The sequence below is a fragment of the Microtus oregoni genome, unplaced genomic scaffold (assembly GCF_018167655.1).
Source record: "Microtus oregoni isolate MIOR12 unplaced genomic scaffold, Mior012 000062F_ref0000492, whole genome shotgun sequence".
Lineage (NCBI taxonomy): Eukaryota > Metazoa > Chordata > Mammalia > Rodentia > Cricetidae > Microtus > Microtus oregoni.
The window spans coordinates 3,204,508-3,217,466 of record NW_024543872.1 but is presented as its reverse complement, the minus strand read 5'-3'; the positions used below and the strand labels follow the sequence as shown (position 1 = coordinate 3,217,466).

Below are 12,959 nucleotides of genomic sequence, written 5' to 3'. Positions count from 1 at the left end.
ATGTGTGCCAATCTGGGTGGTAGTGATGCATGCCTTTAATCCCAGCACTCGGGAGACAGAGGCAGGCAGATCTCTCGGCCTGAGACCAGCCTGGCCTACAGAATGAATTCCAGGATAGCCAGGGCTACACAGAGAAACCCTGTCTCAAAACCACCCCCACTCCAAAAAAGAAATGATTAACGTTTAATTTAGAATTATAATACTAGAGATTTTGAAACCTTGCTATGTAGACCAGGCTGGCCCAAACTCACAGTGATTTTCCTGCCCCTGCCTGCTAGGTGCCTTGGCTAGCGGAACTCCATCTACTAGATAGATAAGACCTTTGTAGTCTTGAAATCAGCATATCTCTTGTTACCCAATGAGACCTCAAAATATCCCAAGGATGGGCCTATTAGCATTCGGTCCTTGAAATGGGTCAGGAGTGAGTTTCACCTGCTTATCCATCCACTCCTGCTCACTCACCAAAACCCAACTTCCCCACGTCCCAACTACGGTTTCCCGTGGCTCTTAGGGGTGACATAGGAAGGTTTACTGGGGTTGGGACTCCACTGATGTGGCTTTAGAGGTCACCCATGCTTGGACGGAGCTTGTCCAGGAAGTAGCAACCTGGCATACCCACGCATCAGTAATTACCCCATAATCTCACTGGCTCACCAAACTGGACTTAGATGGAATCGTTTCCTTGGTCTGTTGGTGTCTTATCTGGGCTGAAGAGTCACTTATGTGCATCTCAAGAGCAAAAGAACAGAGGAGAACCAGGGTTTTTGATGCATTCCAGGCAAGCTCTCTACAACTGAGTTAAATCCCTAACCCTAATACAAACACATGTGATAAAATATACTTCCAGTAACATACTTTATTAAGTATTATTATTAAAATACCGCCATGGGGCCTGCAGATGGCCCAGCCAAGTGGATACACTGTGGACAAGCCTGATAACCTGAATTTGATTCCAGGATCCCACAAGGTGGCAGAAGAGAACTGACTTTGGGACACAGACACACACCAAACATTAAAAAAAAGGAAAAACGTTACAATGGTACTACAAAATTTACCCCCAAACATTCAACATTCTCTTAAGTATTGAACTCACTTAAGAGTTGCGGGGAACAAGTATGTCTCTGTTTAGCAAGTCCCCGTCACTTTAATAGAAAACTGACATAATCTTCATTTTAGATATGGGAGTAGGGTCTATCAAATTTAAACTGTTTCTTTCTAAAATTATCAGTATCTGAACATGTTTAAAAACCCAACATGGGGCTGGAGAGATGGCTCAGAGGTTAAGAGCATTGCCTGCCCTTCCAAAGGTCCTGAGTTCAATTCCCAGCAACCACATGGTGGCTCACAACCATCTGTAATGGGGTCTGGTGCCCTCTTCTGGCCCGCAGAATATACAGAATATTGTATGCATAATAAATAAATAAATATTTAAAAAAATAAAAAGCCAACTTGTTGAGAAACTCCGACATTTGGTGATATGATGAGAATATTCACCAGACTGTGGTACTGCGCTCATCTTTGCCCTTCCTGGAACCCGCACCCACCCGCACCCACCTAATCCCCATCGCAATGCCAATGGTAAGTCTTCGTTTCATCATTAAAACATAGTCCCCAAACTTGACCTCTGCAGCAGAAAACTCTTACTAGAGGAACTCTTCAGGATCTGGCCAGAGAACTTGCCCACCATCTATCTCGCTGAACGGGATTGTCCCCAGTTACTACTAAAGTGCCCGACGTTGCACAGCTGTCTTTCTCCCGTCTGAACTAAAATAAGCTCTCTGGCCCGAGAGGGTGCCTCTCCGTAAGGGGAGCACGAAGAGGAAGTGTTAAGCTCTACTCTCCACTCCCGTCCTCCCGATCTCGAGCGGGTGACTCTTCCCGCGAAGTCCACAGCCTGAGGTTCTCCGCAGTCTAGAGACACCGAGTTCCCTATACTCCGGACACCGGGAGCACGAGACGGGGGACAACCCGAGCACGCGCTCTCCATCTCGCGCGTCTCCAGGCGGGGACTCGCAACACCGGAACTGAGCTCCCTCTCAAGACACTAACCCAAGTTATGTTATGAATGAATCGGCTCCGAGTTTCCACCGACTCTGGAGCTCAGCAGACTCAGCAATGGAAAACAGAGCAGGTGCTGAGGTACACAAGTGACGCAATCACAGCTCCAGCCCCAGTTTCTGGGTAGCGTAGGCGGCAGACTCACCGGTGTCGCAGGCAGAGTAGCGTCACTGCCCTTGCGTCCGGCAGATACGGTGGGCGGAGCCTGGGGCTCGTTGACCTCGCGGCTAAGGGGACTGTCTCCGCAGCAAAAATTCTTGCTGCTTCTTCGGGTGGCGAGAGTACAGAGTTTACCACTCAGCAACCTCCGCCAGCCGCCCGGGGACCAGGAATACCCGGAAAGACGAAATGTAGATTGTGGAACCTGGAAAGTCTTCTGCTAGGTTTAAGTCGCTAGTGCTGGTGAACGGGAACGCCACCTATCACCACAAGAAGCAAAAGTAAATTTGCCCTGAGATTCGTTGGTCAGACATCGTAGATTGCACTATTTGGTGACCCGCATACTTTGTTCATGACTGGCAAGTCCTTTTCGAATGGGTAGGGACCGTCTGCCTGTTCTCAGTCCGAAGTCCAGAGTGTCCACAGAGGCAGAGGAAGACTAGAATAGCCAATGGGGGTATAGCTCAGTGGTAGAGCATTTGACTGCAGATCAAGAGGTCCCTGGTTCAAATCCAGGTGCCCCCTTACCCTTGTTTTTGGAAACCAAAGGAAGCTATGGTGGCACATGCTTTAAAAAGGCAGAGACAGGTGAATTAGAGACCAGCCTGGTCTACATAAGAAGGTCCAGGACTGCCAAAGACCAGAACCACTAAATAGAAAGAACAAACTAAAAATTAACACTCTTCGCTTACATTCTTATCCAAAAGAACTCTACAAAAATCAAACAAGTCGGGCGGTGGTGGCACACGCCTTTAATCCCAGCACTCAGGAGGCAGAAGTAGGCGGATCTCTGTAGGCATGAGGCCAGCCTGGTCTACAAGAGCTAGTTCCAGTACGACTAGAACGGTTACACGGAGAAACACTGTCTCGAAAAATCAGAAAAACAAACAAACAAACCCACAATTGTTTTAGTACCCCCCCCCCAACTTCTTAAAACTGAAGTTACCTTTTGCATCCAAAGTTAAATATCATTAGCCTGTCCGCTTGATCTCAGGGCATCAGGCAATACCATGAATATATATTGAAAATTCACAAGAGGAAGATTAAATAACTACCGCAAGGTCCCCGACAAGAGCTGGAAAGCGGAATGTGAGATTTCTAACTACATCAACCAAATTCAACAGCCCTTGTTAATTGTATCGTAAACCTTTTCTAAAGACTAACCGAGAACTGGGGCAATAGCTCAGTATGTAAATGCTTGCTTTGCAAGAACTGGGGTCCGCGTTTGATTTCCAGAACCCACATTCAAATGAGGTGAGCCGCAGGATGGTTCAGTAGGTAAAGGTGCCCACCCCAAAGACTGGTGCCTAGATTTCGATCCAGGAACCCACATGATGAACATGCTTTTCTGGGTTCTCCTCTGACACCCACACATATTTTGAAGCAAGTGTTCCCCTCCCCGTTCTTTTAAAGCAAGATTGGTGTGTAATTCTGATCCTAGGAAAACAGAAAGGTAGATGCCCCAGCACTCAGTGACCAAGCATTCTAGCTCACCAGACAAGTTCCAGGCCAGTGGACATGAGACCCTGTCTCAGGCACCAGGCATGCAGGTGGTACACAGACATACATGCAGACACTCACCCATGCACACAAAAAATAAAAGTAAATAAAATGTCTTTTAAACATGAAAAATAATCCCCATTCATAGTCTGGGAGTATAGCTGCCCAGTAGTTAATTGCATGCCTAGCTTGCATCAGGCCTTGAATTCAAGCCTCATCACCATGGGGGAAACTCTATTCATATTTTTAAAGTTTACCTCATTTTGTCTCAAAACTGAATTTGACAAACTGTTCTTTAAATTCATGTAATAATCTTCTTATGTTACTGTTTTTTTTAAAAAAAGATTAGCCAAGTGGTGGCAGCCCACACCTTTGATCCCAGCACTGGGAAGGCAGAGGCAGGTGGATCTCAGTTCCAGGACAGCCTGGTCTACAGAGTGAATTTCAAGACAGCCAGGGGTACACAGAGCAACACTATCTCGAAAAAAAACAAAAATCAGGAGAGAGATACTTATATATATGAATGTTTTGCTGTGTATGCACACATGTCTACCACATGTGTGTGTGGTGCATGCAGAGGCCAGAAGAGGGCATCAGACCCCCTGAAAGTGAAGTTACAGGCAGTTATAAGCCGCCGTAGAGATGCTGGAACTGAACTGGGATTCTCTACAAGATCAGCAAGTGCTCTTGACCTCTGAGCCATCTCTCTATCCCCTGCTTCTATTTCCTTTGTGTTTGTCATATTCTGCTTTGAGCATAAAATCATCCAGTAGACACCAGTGGGCTGCATCACTTCTCATTTTCTTATTTGTCCTTGCAAGTAAATTAAAAAAAAAAAGAAGATGATGACGAATCACACAAGATGCTCAGTGAGCAGAAATTGTGTCCTTCAAAATGTCCCCCCCCACATTTCCTCAGAGAGCACTTCCTTGATGTCCCTCCAGTCCCGGTCTCCTTTCTGCTCATCGTGGGCTTTTCCTCATTTCTGTTACTAACAGGTGAGATTGTTTGGCAACAGTGTCCATCTCCTAGGCTTCATTCTTTTTAAAAAAAAATATTTTAAACATTTTTATTTATTGATTTTTATTTTATGTGCACATTTGTCTGTGTGAGGATTTTGGATCTCCTGGAACTGGGATTATAGACAGTTGTGAGCTGCCATGTGGGTGCTGGGAATTGAATCCGGGTCTTCTGGAAGAACAGCCAGTGCTCTTAACCTCCAGTCCTTCTCTCCAGCCCCCCTCAATCTGCTTTTGAGTTCTGAAAACACATCTCCCTTATTCCAAATTGTATCGCTGAGGTCCTAGCATGAGTGCTGAAGGAATGGATGAGGGAAAGTTGCAAAACAAAGCCATCGTATTTCCTTCCTCCAGGTGATCTGCTTGCAAAATACATTTACTTGTGTCGTGCTGTGAAATAGGAAAACAAAGCAATGCTCAGAGACAGGGGGCCCAAGAGCTCCCCAAAGTCACTCACCCACTGGGCATAACAGTTCCTCTGCTCAGAGACCAGCGAGAGGATCCCGAGATGTATGCCATCATATTTCATAAATGGGCGCATCTGTGTAAATTGCATTACCTTTATAGAAAATGTCTTCTATTTTCTTTTTTCAATCTTCAATAATCCATTATTATCCCAATAAGGAAGAAAAGTAGCATTCACTTTGCCTGTGCTGTGAGGATAACGCAGAAAGCAGTGAGCTTCAGAAAGATTCTGATCCGATGTCATCTGTGGAGAGCATGCGGTCCATGTGCTGGAGACATTCCTCTGCACGATGCCATTCTTCAGACCCTGTCTTAGAGTGTAGGGTCTGCACGGCTAGACGTAGGGCTGCAGAAATCCTTATCTCAATCCTTAGTTTTAATTTTCTCCAAAACATACTTTTAAAAAATGGAATTCTGGGAGGTTTTCTTGAATACACTAATGCTGCTCCAGGACAGGTAGGGCTACATACAGAGAGACTCTGTCCCCAAAGGGGACAATAGTCATACTGCTCTGCAATCAGCTCCCAGCACCCACACCAGACAGCGTACAACCTCCCAAACCTCCAGCTCCAGTGGATCCAATGCTTCTGGGCCTCCCAGGGCACCAGCACTCATGTTGACACACACGCACACACACACACACACACACACACACACACACACACAGAGAGAGAGAGAGAGAGAGAGAGAGAGAGAGAGATCCAAAGGCTATTTTAAAAAGATGTTTTTTTTCCATTTTTTTATTGAGAAAAGGAGAAAAAAAAACAAGTTTCCACCTCCTCCCAGCCTCCCATTTCCCTCCCCCTCCTCCCACCCTTCTCCCCCTCCCCCCACTCCTCTCCCCCTCCCTCTCCAGTCCAAAGAGCAGTCAGGGTTCCCTTCCCTGTGGTAAGTCCTAGGTCCTCCCCTCTCCGTCCATTTCTAGGAAGGTGAACATCCAAACTGGCTAGGCTCCCACAAAGCCAGCACATTACGTAGGTTCAAAACCCCGTGCCATTGTCCTTGGCTTCTCATCAGCCCTCATTGTTCGCCATGCTCAGAGAGTCCAGTTTTATCCCATGCTTTTTCAGTCACAGTCCAGCTGGCCTTGGTGAGCTCCCAATAGATCAGCTCCACTGTCTCAGTGGGTGGGTGCACCCCTCGTGGTCCCGACTTCTTTGCTCATGTTCTCCCTCCTTCTGCTCCTCATTGGGACCTTGGGAGCTCAGTCCAGTGCTCCAGTGTGGGTCTCTGTCTCTATCTCCATCCATCACCAGATGAAGGTTCTATGATGATATGCAAAATATTCATCAGTATTGCTATAGGATAGGGTCATTTCAGGTTCCCTATCCTCAGCTGCCCAAGGAACTAACTGGGGACCTTGGCTTGGGCATCTGGGAGCCACTCGATGTTTTATTTTTTTATGTGTGTATGCATGCGCATGTGTGTTCCCACGTGGAAGTCAGAGAACAGCCTGGGGTGCTGTCACTCAGGAATACCATAAACCTCATTTGAGGTCAGGCCTCTCATTGGCCTGGAGCTCCCTCATTAGGATAGTCTAGTGAGCCCCAGGAACTCTTGTATCTCTGCCCTCTCAGGACTGGAGTTAGAAGCCTGCCACCATGCCTAGCCTTTCGAGGGACTGAACGAGGTTGCTCATGACTGCAAGGTAAGCATTCTCCCCAGCTCTGTTCTACCTCTTTTAGTATTTGAAATGAAACAAGGCCTGGTTGAAGACAGACGCTAAAAAGAAACCCCATACTAGCTCAGAATTGAATATAATAAAGGGCTATTTATTGGGGGGGGGGGTAGACTCACAGATCACAGTCCTCTGCTTAAAAGGAGAACAGCAACAGAATCTCACAGCTGGGAGAGAGAGCAAATGTTGCGTGCTTTATGAGGCATTTATAATATAAGAGGCCACGCCCAAGTGAGCAGGTAACTCAAAGGCTGCTGGAGGTAGGAATTCCTACATCACCTCCCCTTTTTGTTTAAATAAGTTCTATAATACAAAATTATATACAATAAGAACAAATATCAGCTATAAAAATTAGAATTATAACCAGCACAAACAATATCAAGCAAGAAACATGTGATAAATGTTTCAATGATTATCGTATCCTACAACTATCTAGTTTTCAACCCCAATGAACATCCGAAAAGAGAAATACTATTATTTGAGTAAGCAAGAAGTGCAATCAAGCAACTTCAAAAATGTGCAACAAATGACAGAGACAACTAGCTACCAGGGCAATCATCCAAAATCTCATTATTATCATTGGAGCAACCAATTTTGGCTAATGTTTAGAGTAACCGACAGACCACTTTCAGAGGCGGGAAATTTTTCAAAATCATCTTACCCTGTCTTGGGAAAGATTTGACAGTCTTTTTCTTGTATCCTGCTTGTCCTGTCCAGACATCAGACATTTTGTCAGTGATCAATACATGGGCAGTTCCTTGCCCAAAAGACAGTTTTGCCAAGAAAAAAAAAAAAAACAAGCTCCAAGTGGAGTGTCTTCAGTACTCAACATTGTCTCAGGAATAGATCGGTGCTTATAGGAGCAATTGTGTCTCAAGTCAACAGAACCCTAAGTTATTTAAAGGTCATATTCTACAGCACTTTGAAGTGGTTGAAGATTACCTATCTATGCAGAATACAATCTCTATGTATCTAAAGAACCTAATTAGTCTAACTATAAGTATGACAAACAAAAATAACTATTGACCTATAATTCTTAATACCTATATAACTTAAAGACTAAGACTTCATATTAGAATATTAAACAATCTTTAAACAACTATGCAACAAATGAGGACAATAACCTCAAAATGTAAACAGTGTATAAGTATCTTGATCAGAGGTAGAAAAGTATATTGCAATATGATAAATATATCCTAATATATCAATATACAAAATGTCTTAAGCAAAGGTAGAAGCATGCCTACAATATGACAAAATAACTTTGTCTAGGTATACAAATATTGTAGATGAAAATAGGAGCATATTCAATATAATTTAAGTTTGTATCAATATACAAGAATCTATACCAATGTAAATTGCCTACAAATAATAGCTCACAAGATTTCACTCTATTACTCATTATTATTAGTGTGAGTAAGCTCATACTAATCTATTATTCTATCCAATTTTCTCCATTTTTTTCAAAGAGATCCCTGAGCTTACATAATTTCCTTCCCTAACCCCCAACCTTGTACCAATTATAATCAACCCCTAAATGATGTCCCTAACCCTGAGAACAAACTTTATTGGGAAAGGGGATGCCATCTTCTAGAATTACTTCCAGCTGTCATGGGGCAATGTTTTTTCTATGACATCTTGTGAAAGTAAAATGATGGTTAAGTTTCAAGATTACTGCCTGGTATAATTGCAAATAGTCTCTGAGCATTCGGTAGGGTTTTTCTGAGGTTCCTATTTGGAGTTCTGGCCAGAATGTTGTAAAACAGTGTACCATTTCAGCTAACCAAGTTGGAACCATCTTGAGCAGCTGGTACCCAAAACAGTTCTCATAGTAGCGCTATCAGCATCGTGACGTCATACCAACTAGGTGGAGTTGTTGTTGTGGGGCCCCATCTTCTTCCTGGAAACTTCAAAGATTACTGCAGGAAAATTCACTGTTCATTGTGAAAAACTTAAACATTATTTATACAGACACATATACAATGAAAGGTACAATAGAGACAAACATAGGTATGAAGAAAAATAAAAATTTTTTCTAAATTCTTTCTTCTTTCTGTCCCATACCATGGCTCCTGACATGAGACAAAAATTCTGAATTTTTATTTTAACAACATGATTGGATTTAGAGAAGGACAGAGTCATTGTCCAATTCCAAAGCCAGCTTTGATTTTTAAGTGAGTCATGACTATTATTTGAGCTCATGTTTAGAGATTCTTAACCTCAGATGACCTATCCTTTTTAGGCATCTAGATGTCCAAGGTCTCTCAATTTTTTTGAAGTTGTGTATTTTCCTGCAAAGACAAGAATAGAACCCTGCCCCAATTCTAATGAGGTTTCCTTACTACTTGATTAGTTGTCACCTCTATGGATGAGCCACCATTTCTCTTTCTCAAGAGATTTCTCTTTTTCAAGCTAAATCTTTATTAATTTTGATGGTATCCATAACTTTTCTTCGCCTGTTGAAACAAGAACAAAATTCCTTCTCCAACATAGTACATCTCCTGGCTTCCATTGTGAGGTCAACACATCATTGAAATATACCAGCTGATTTAATTCAGAAGACTTTTCTATTATCCAATGTCCCTCTGCTACTGTTGTCTTTTTCTCATTAGCGTTAAGAAAATTCAGGATTAATAAAGCATTATGTAATCTATTTCTGGGGGTATTTTCCATCCCTTTCTGTTTGTTTAACATATCCTTTATAGTTTGATTTGATCTTTCTATAACTGCTTGACCTGTAGGATTGTTTGCTATGCCTGTAATATACTTTATATTATAATAAGCAAAAAACTGTTTTATTTTCTTAGAAACATGTGCTGGACCATTATCTGTCTTTATTTGTATAGGTATGCCCATGATGGCTCTAACTTCTAATAAATGTGTGATTGCTGAATCAACCTTTTCTGCACTCAAAGCAGTTGCCCATTGAAAACCTGACTAAGTGTCAATGGTGTGGCGTGCATATTTTAATTTTCCAAAATCTGAAAATTGGAACACACTGATTTGCCAGATTTCATTCCTTTGAGTACCCCTTGGGTTACTCCCTGCAGGTAGTGGTGTTTGGTCATAGAAAGAACAAGTAGGACATCTCTTTATAATCTCCTTATCTTGTTGCCATGTAATAGTAAACTCTTTCTTTAAACCTTTTCTATTGACATGATGTTTCTTATAAAATTCTGAGGCCTTCAGCACACTTCTAATCAATAATCAATCATTATTGATTGATTATTGATTATTGCAATAATGCAATTTCTGCATTACCTTGTGCTAGAGGACCTGGAAGACCTGTATAGGATCAGGTGTGTGTTATATATATATGGGACAAAGCCTATTCCTGATTAAATCTTGTACCCGAATGAATAATGAAATCAATTCTGTATCATCTACTACATATTCAGTGGCTTCAGACAACTCTTTTTGCATATTGTGAATAAGTAACTATATTAAGAGATTCTTTAAAATCTCCTAGTACCATCAAAATAGCATGTAATTCTGCCTTTTGGACAGAATTATAAGGGCTTTGTTCTACCTTATTTAAATCTGATTTATAACCTGCCTTTCCTAATTTATTTATTATTTTATTTTATTTTATTTTTTGGTTTTTCGAGACAGGGTTTCTCTGTGGTTTTGGAGCCTGTCCTGGAACTAGCTCTTGTAGACCAGGCTGGCCTCGAACTCACAGAGATCCGCCTGCCTCTGCCTCCCGAGTGCTGGGATTAAAGGCGTGCGCCACCACCGCCCGGCTCTTTCCTAATTTATTTGCATCAGTATAGAATGTACGGACTCCAGTTATTGGTGTGTCCTGAACAATGTGGGGAAAGATCCAAGCAGTTCTCTTTATAAGATTAATTCTATCACTTTTGGGATAATTGCTATTAATCTCTCCTTAAAAATTAGCACAAGCCCTTTGCCAAGGTTCATTGTCTTCCCAAAAATTTTTAATTTCTTTAATAATAAAAGGCACTATAATCTCTGCTGGGACTATACTTGCTAGTTGAGAAGGTCTTAATTTTCATTTTATAATTGATTCAGAGACTTTTTCCACATAAGTTTTAATTTTTTACTTGGTTTAGGTGGTAAAAAGATTTATCCTAATATAATATCTTCCCTTCATGCTAAAATTCCTGTAGGGAAAATTCTGGAAGGCAATATGACTAGAATGCAATTAAGATTCAGATTCACCCTATCCACATGTGCCTCCTATAATTTTTCTTCACCAACAATCAATTGCTTTTCTGCTTCAGCTGTTAATTCTCTGGGACTATTTAAGTCTTTGTCACCAACTAAGGTTTTGCTTAAATGAACTATTAGATCAGGTGTTATCCCAACAGCTGGTTGTAGACTGGAAATGTTTCCTAATAATCTTTGAAAGTCCTAAGAGTCCACAATTGGTCTCTCCTAATTTGTGCCTTTTGTGTTCTAATTTTTGTAAATCTATTTTATAACCTAGGTAAGTGACAGAATCTCCTCTCTGTATTTTATCAGGAGCAATTTGTAATCCCCATTTTAGTAAAACTTTTTTTACTTCTTTAAACATTCTTTATACAGTATCTATGTTTATTAGATAGCAAAATGTCATCCATATAATAGTAAATTATAGATTTAGGAATTTTTTTTACATATTATTTCCAATGGCTGACTTACAAAGTATTGGCATAAGGTAGGGATATTGAACATCCCTGTGGAAGAATAGTACACTGGTATCTCCTTGGAGGCTGAGAATTATAAGCTGGCACTGTGAAGGCAAATTTTTCTCTGTCCTTTTTTTGTAAAGGTATAGTGAAGAAACAATCTTTTAAATCAATAACTATAAGAGGCCATCCTTTTGGTAATAGAGAAGGCAAAGGAATTCCAGATTGTAGGGGGCCCATAGTTTGAATTACCTTGTTGACATCTCTTAGATCTGTCACCATTCTCTATTTGCCAGATTTCTTTTTAACAACAAATACAGGAGAATTCCAAGGACTGGGTGATTCTTCAGTGTGGTGAGCATCTAGTTGCTCCTGTACCAGCTGTTCTAAAGCCTGCAGTTTGTCTTCTGTTAACATCATCCACTGTTTAACCATTTTAAAGTTAACCATTTTAAAGGTAGGGGCATTGGTACCTCTAAAGGTTTGTTAGTTGCTTTGTGTTCTTGTACAACCTGAATGGCTGGTGACCTTTGTGTATAGTACCTTAAAATATCCTTCCCAGAATTATGAGAATTATGGGACTTCAAGAATGTTAATCTGGGTATTCCATTGCTGCATCAGGCCACGACCCCATAAATTCACTGCAATATTGGCCACATAACAGCCTTCCTCTCTGTCCTTCTAGCCCTGTGCATTCAACCTATCTCATGCTTTGTTTCACTTGAGATAGCGTTCCAATTCCTAGGAATTGAACATCTGCCTCTTGAAGAGGCCAATTTGGATGCCAAGATTCTGGAGTAATAATACTCACGTCTACACCCGTGTCTATCAAATGCACAATTACAATGTCATTTATACGCACTCTTAGCTTTGGTCTTTGATCATTTATAGAAGTATGCCAGAATATATGTTTCTTAAGTTCTATTGGAATTTTTGATTCATCCTCCATGTTTGCTCCATCATCAAGAACAGAATGGCTTTTTTTCAGAAGGCTCTGGATATTTTAATTTTCCTGGTGAGACATGTCCTCCACAGTGACTGGGAATGAATGGAACACCTTTGACTTGGGGGCCTGCGAGAGGTTCCTCCACAGAGTTTCCTGTGTTGAAATAGGAGCGGCAGGCTGCGTTCTTGGCACCCGGCCGCCTGCACAGCTAGCTTTACCCGAAATAATTACACGGAAACTGTATTCTTTTAAACACTGCCTGGCCTCTTATTGGCTAGCTCTTACATATCGATCTAACCCATTTCTAATATCCCTGTAACACCACAAGGTGTCTTACCAGGGAAGATCATAACCTGCATCTGTGTCTGGTAGGAGAATCATGGTGACTCCCTGACTCAGCTTCTTTCTCCCAGCATTCTGTTCTGTTTTCTCCGCCTACCTAAGGGTTGGCCTATCAAATGGGTCTAGGCAGTTTCTTTATTAATAAGAAATCACTCCCACAT

General features: G+C 41.8%; 1 non-coding gene across 1 annotated transcript; it reads left to right on the top strand.

Moving 5' to 3' along the window:
• The first annotated feature begins 2,670 nt into the window (after nt 1-2,670).
• On the top strand, nt 2,671-2,742 carry Trnac-gca. Its single transcript has one exon. It is a non-coding gene; the product is annotated as a tRNA-Cys (tRNA).
• The last annotated feature ends 10,217 nt before the right edge of the window (nt 2,743-12,959 follow it).